Raw genomic sequence first — 7,084 nt, 5'->3', positions numbered from 1 at the left:
AGGGTTGCTCACCACTCGGTAGGATTTTTAAACTTAGGCGAGTACTGGACTGCAGCTAAGCCCCCGAGTGGGAGGGTTGCTCACCACTTGGTAGGATTTTCAAAACTTAGGCGAGTACTGGACTGCAGCTAAGCCCCCGAGTGAGAGGCTTGCTCACCACTCGGTAGGATTTTTTAAATTTAGGCGAGTACTGGACTGCAGCTAAGCCCCCGAGTGAGAGGCTTGCTCACCACTTGGTAGGATTTTTTAAACTTAGGCGAGTACTGGACTGCAGCTAAGCCCCCGAGTGAGAGGCTTGCTCACGACTCGGTAGGATTTTTTAAACTTACACGAGTACTGGACTGCAGCTAAGCCCCCGAGTGAGAGGCTTGCTCGCCACTCGGTAGGATTTTTTAAACTTAGGTGAGTACTGGACTGCAGCTAAGCCCCCGAGTGGGGGGGGGGGGTTGCTCACCACTCGGTAGGATTTTTAAACTTAGGCGAGTACTGGACTGCAGCTAAGCCCCCGAGTGGGAGGGTTGCTCACCACTCGGTAGGATTTTTTAAACTTAGGCGAGTACTGGACTACAGCTAAGCCCCCGAGTGAGAGGGTTGCCCACCACTCGGTAGGATTTTCAAAACTTAGGCGAGTACTGGACTGCAGCTAAGCCCCCGAGTGAGAGGCTTGCTCACCACTCGGTAGGATTTTTTAAACTTAGGCAAGTACTGGACTGCAGCTAAGCCCCCGAGTGAGAGGCTTGCTCACCACTCGGTAGGATTTTTTAAACTTAGGCGAGTACTGGACTATAGCTAAGCCCCCGAGTGAGAGGCTTGCTCCACTCGGTAGGATTTTCAAAACTTGGGCGAAACGGATTCGCAGCTAAGCCCCCGAGTGAGAGGCTGGCTCTTCACTCGGTAGGATTTTCCAAACTTAGGAGAAACGGATTCGCAACTAAGCTTCCGAGTGAGAGGCTTGCTCTTCACTCGACAGTATTGCAAACTTAGGCGAAACGGATTCGCATCTAAGGCACCCACTTGGGGATTTGAAACATATAAAGAAAAGGAAACAACAATCATTTAGGAGACTGTAAAACGGTGTCTTTGATAATCAAACTAGAAGGTATTTCTTATTACATCTCAACAGTCTGGATGTTTTAAGTGTAAAAGGGGCAGAGCAGCTCCGCATTCCAAGCGCGTGGCTCGTCTTTATTGTGCTCGACATTGTAGAGGCGGTATGCTCCGTTGTGGAGCACTTTGGTGACGATGAAGGGGCCTTCCCAAGCAGGGGCGAGCTTGTGTGGTTTCTGCTGATCCACTCGAAGAACCAAGTCTCCCTCTTGAAATGCTCGAGCCCTCACGTTTCTGGCATGGAATCGACGCAGGTCTTGCTGATAGATAGTCGACCGGATCAAGGCCATCTCTCTTTCCTCTTCCAGGAGATCAACTGCGTCTTGCCGTGCCTGTTCTGCTTCATCTTCTGAGAAAAGCTCGACTCGAGGTGCATTGTGGAGCAAGTCACTCGGAAGTACAGCCTCAGCTCCATAGACCAGGAAGAATGGAGTTCGGCCAGTCGACTGATTGGGAGTTGTCCTCAATCCCCAAAGCACTGATGGAAGTTCATCGACCCAGGCGCCTGCTGCGTGTTTGAGGTCACGCATCAGTCGGGGTTTCAGTCCTTTGAGAATCAATCCGTTTGCTCTTTCAGCTTGTCCATTCGACTGGGGGTGCGCGACTGAAGCATAGTCGACTCGAGTACCTTGGGAAGCGCAGAAGGCTTTAAACTCATCAGAATCGAAGTTTGAACCATTATCAGTGATGATGCTGTGCGGAACACCATATCTGAATGTTAACTCTCTGATGAAGCTGACAGCAGTACTGGCTTCAAGATTTTTGATAGGCTTTGCTTCAATCCATTTGGTGAATTTGTCGACTGCCACGAGCACATGAGTGAAGCCACTCCTACTAGTTCTCAAAGGTCCGACCATATCCAATCCCCAAACAACAAAGGGCCAGACGAGTGGAATTGTCTTCAGGGCTGATGCGGGCTTGTAGGACATGTTGGAGTAAAATTGGCAACCTTCACATTTGTCGACTATTTCTTTTGCCATCTCATTTGCTTGCGGCCAATAGAATCCCGCTCGGTATGCTTTGGCCACAATGGTCCGAGAGGACGCATGGTGACCACAGTGTTGGGGATCGTTGCAGAAATTAAATTTTTTCTACGCATCACCAAGAACAATCTATGGAGTCTTCTAGCAACAAGAGGGAAAAGAGTGCATCTACATACCCTTGTAGATCGCGAGCGGAAGCGTTCAAGTGAACGGGGTTGATGGAGTCGTACTCGTCGTGATCCAAATCACCGATGACCGAGCGCCGAACGGACGGGACCTCCGCGTTCAACACACGTACAGTTGGGGAAGACGTCTCCTCCTTCTTGATCCAGCAAGGGGGAGGGAGAGGTTCATGGAGATCCAGCAGCACGACGGCGTGGTGGTGGAAGCAGCGGGGATCTCGGCAGGGCTTCGCCAAGCTCAGCGAGAAGGAGAGGTGTCACGGGAGGGAGAGGGAGGCGCCAGGGGCTTGGGTGCTGCTCCCATGCGCCTCCCCACTATATATAGGGGTGGAGGGGGCTGGTTTCTTGCCCTCCAAGTCCATTGGGGCGTTGGCAAAGGTGGGGGGAAAGAAATCCCATCATTTCCCTTCCCCACCGATTGTTATCCCCCTTTTTTAGGGATCTTGATCTTATCCCTTCGGGATATGATCTTATTCCTTCTAAGGTGGGATCTTGGTGCGCCTTGACCAGGGGTGTGGGGCCTTGCCCCCACTACCCATGTTCATGTGGGTCCCCCCATGCAGGTGGGCCCCACTTCGGAACCTTCTAGAACCTTCCCGGTACAATACCGAAAAATCCCGAACATTTTCCGGTGGCCAAAATAGGACTCCCCATATATAAATCTTTACCTCCGGACCATTCCGGAACTCCTCGTGACGTCCGGGATCTCATCCGGGACTCCGAACAACTTTCGGTTAACCGCATACTAATATCTCTACAACTCTAGCGTCACCGAACCTTAAGTGTGTAGACCCTACGGGTTCAGGAGACATGCAGACATGACCGAGACGACTCTCCGGTCAATAACCAACAGCGGGATCTGGATACCCATGTTGGCTCCCACATGTTTCACGATGATCTCATCGGATGAACCACAATGTCGAGGATTCAATCAACCCCGTATACAATTCCCTTTGTCAATCGATACGTTACTTGCCCGAGATTCGATCGTCGGTATCCCAATACCTTGTTCAATCTCGTTACCGGCAAGTCACTTTAATCGTACCGTAATGCATGATCCCATGACCAAATACTTGGTCACATTGAGCTCATTATGATGATGCATTACCGAGTGGGCCCAGAGATACCTCTCCGTCATACGGAGTGACAAATCCCAGTCTCGATTCGTGCCAACCCAACAGACACTTTCGGAGATACCCGTAGTGCACCTTTATAGCCACCCAGTTACGTTGTGACGTTTGGCACACCCAAAGCACTCCTATGGTATCCGGGAGTTGCACAATCTCATGGTCTAAGGAAATGATACTTGACATTTGGAAAAGCTCTAGCAAACGAACTACACGATCTTGTGCTATGCTTAGGATTGGGTCTTGTCCATCACATCATTCTCCTAATGATGTGATCCCATTATCAATGGCATCCAATGTCCATAGTCAGGAAACCATGACTATCTGTTGATCAACGAGCTAGTCAACTAGAGGCTCACTAGGGACATGTTGTGGTCTATGTATTCACACATGTATTACGATTTCCGGATAACACAATTATAGCATGAACAATAGACAATTATCATGAACAAGGAAATATAATAATAACCATTTTATTATTGCCTCTAGGGCATATTTCCAACAGTCTCCCACTTGCACTAGAGTTAATAATCTAGTTACATTGTGATGAATCGAACACCCGTAGAGTTCTGGTGTTGATCATGTTTTGCTCTAGGGAGAGGTTTAGTCAACGGATCTGCTACATTCAGGTCCGTATGTACTTTACAAATATCTATGTCTCCATTTTGAACATTTTCACGAATGGAGTTGAAGCGACGGTTGATATGCCTGGTCTTCCAGTGAAGCCTGGGCTCCTTGGCAAGGGCAATAGCTCCAGTGTTGTCACAGAAGAGAGTCATCGGGCCCGACGCATTGGGAATAACTCCTAGGTCGGTAATGAACTCCTTCACCCAGATTGCTTCTTGTGCTGCCTCTGAGGCCGCCATGTATTCCGCTTCACATGTAGATCCCGCCACAACGCTTTGCTTGCAACTGCACCAGCTTACTGCCCCACCATTCAAAATATACACGTATCCGGTTTGTGACTTAGAGTCATCCAGATCTGTGTCGAAACTAGCATCGACGTAACCCTTTACGACGAGCTCTTCGTCACCTCCATAAACGAGAAACATATCCTTAGTCCTCTTCAGGTACTTCAGGATATTCTTGACCGCTGTCCAGTGTTCCATGCCGGGATTACTTTGGTACCTTCCTACCAAACTTACGGCAAGGTTTACATCAGGTCTGGTACACAGCATGGCATACATAATAGACCCTATGGCCGAGGCATAGGGGACGACACTCATCTTTTCTCTATCTTCTGCCGTGGTCGGGCATTGAGCCGTGCTCAATTGCACACCTTGCAATACAGGCAAGAACCCCTTCTTGGACTGATCCATATTGAACTTCTTCAATATCTTGTCAAGGTACATACTTTGTGAAAGACCAATGAGGCGTCTTGATCTATCTCTATAGATCTTGATGCCTAATATATAAGCAGCTTCTCCAAGGTCCTTCATTGAAAAACACTTGTTCAAGTAGGCCTTTATGCCTCCCAGGAATTCTATATCATTTCCCATCAACAGTATGTCATCCACATATAATATGAGAAATGCTACAGAGCTCCCACTCACTTTCTTGTAAATACAGGCTTCTCCATAAGTCTGTGTAAACCCAAACGCTTTGATCATCTCATCAAATCGAATGTTCCAACTCCGAGATGCTTGCACCAGCCCATAGATGGAGTGCTGGAGCTTGCATACCTTGTTAGCATTCTTAGGATCGACAAAACCTTCCGGCTGCATCATATACAATTCTTCCTTAAGAAAGCCGTTAAGGAATGCCGTTTTGACGTCCATTTGCCATATCTCATAATCATAGTATGCGGCAATTGCTAACATGATTCGGACGGACTTCAGCTTCGCTACGGGTGAGAAAGTCTCATCGTAGTCAACTCCTTGAACTTGTCGATAACCCTTAGCGACAAGTCGAGCTTGATAGATGGTAACATTTCCATCCGCGTCCGTCTTCTTCTTAAAGATCCATTTATTTTCTATCGCTCGCCGATCATCGGGCAAGTCTGTCAAAGTCCACACTTTGTTTTCATACATGGATCCTATCTCGGATTGCATGGCTTCAAGCCATTTGTTGGAATCTGGACCCGCCATTGCTTCTTCATAGTTCGAAGGTTCACCGTTGTCCAACAACATGATTTCCAAGACAGGGTTGCCGTACCACTCTGGTGCGGAACGTGTCCTTGTGGACCTACGAAGTTCAGTGGTAACTTGATCATGATCGTCATCATTAACTTCCTCTCTAGTCGGTGCAGGCACCACAGAAACATTTTCTTGTGCTGCGCTACTTTCCGGTTCGAGAGGGGTCATCTCATCAAGTTCCACTTTCCTCCCACTTACTTCTTTCGAGAGAAACTCTTTCTCCAGAAAGGACCCGTTCTTGGCAACGAAGATCTTTCCTTCGGATCTGAGGTAGAAGGTATACCCAATGGTTTCCTTAGGGTATCCTATGAAGACGCATTTTTCTGACTTGGGTTCGAGCTTTTCAGGTTGAAGTTTCTTGACATAAGCATCGCATCCCCAAACTTTTAGAAACGACAGCTTAGGTTTCTTTCCAAACCATAATTCATACGGTGTCGTCTCAACGGATTTCGACGGAGCCCTATTTAAAGTGAATGCGGCAGTCTCTAAAGCATAGCCCTAAAATGAGAGCGGTAGATCGGTAAGAGACATCATAGATCGCACCATATCCAATAGAGTGCGATTACGACGTTCGGACACACCATTTCGCTGAGGTGTTCCAGGCGGCGTGAGTTGTGAAACTATTCCACATTTCCTTAAGTGTGTGCCAAATTCGTGACTCAAATATTCCCCTCCACGATCTGATCGTAAGAATTTTATTTTCCTGTCACGTTGATTCTCAACCTCATTCTGAAATTCCTTGAACTTTTCAGAGGTCTCAGACTTGTGTTTCATTAGGTAGACATACCCATATCTACTCAAGTCATCAGTGAGAGTGAGAGTGAGAACATAACGATAGCCTCTGCGAGCCTCAACACTCATTGGACCGCACACATCAGTATGTATGATTTCTAATAAGTTGGTTGCTCGCTCCATTGTTCCGGAGAACAGAGTCTTGGTCATTTTTCCCATGAGGCATGGTTCGCATGTGTCAAATGATTCATAATCGAGAGACTCTAAAAGTCCATCAGCATGGAGCTTCTTCATGCGCTTGACACCAATGTGACCAAGGCGACAGTGCCACAAGTATGTGGGACTATCGTTATCAACTTTACATCTTTTGGTATTCACACTATGAATATGTGTAACATCACGTTCGAGATTCATTAAGAATAAACCATTGACCAGCGGGGCATGACCATAAAACATATCTCTCATATAAATAGAACAACCATTATTCTCAGATTTAAATGAGTAGCCATCTCGCATTAAACGAGATCCAGATACAATGTTCATGCTCAAAGCTGGCACTAAATAACAATTATTGAGGTTTAAAACTAATCCCGTAGGTAAATGTAGAGGTAGCGTGCCGACGGCGATCACATCGACCTTGGAAACATTCCCGACGCGCATCGTCACCTCGTCCTTTGCCAGTCTCCGTTTATTCCGCAGCTCCTGTTTTGAGTTACAAATATGAGCAACCGCACCGGTATCAAATACCCAGGAGCTACTACGAGTGCTAGTAAGGTACACATCAATAACATGTATATCACATATACCTTTGGTGTTTC

This window comes from Triticum aestivum, chromosome 1D, assembly GCF_018294505.1.
Source record: "Triticum aestivum cultivar Chinese Spring chromosome 1D, IWGSC CS RefSeq v2.1, whole genome shotgun sequence".
NCBI classification, from domain to species: Eukaryota; Viridiplantae; Streptophyta; class Magnoliopsida; order Poales; family Poaceae; genus Triticum; species Triticum aestivum.
The sequence above is the reverse complement of the archived record's forward strand: the minus strand, read 5'-3'. Positions refer to the sequence as shown.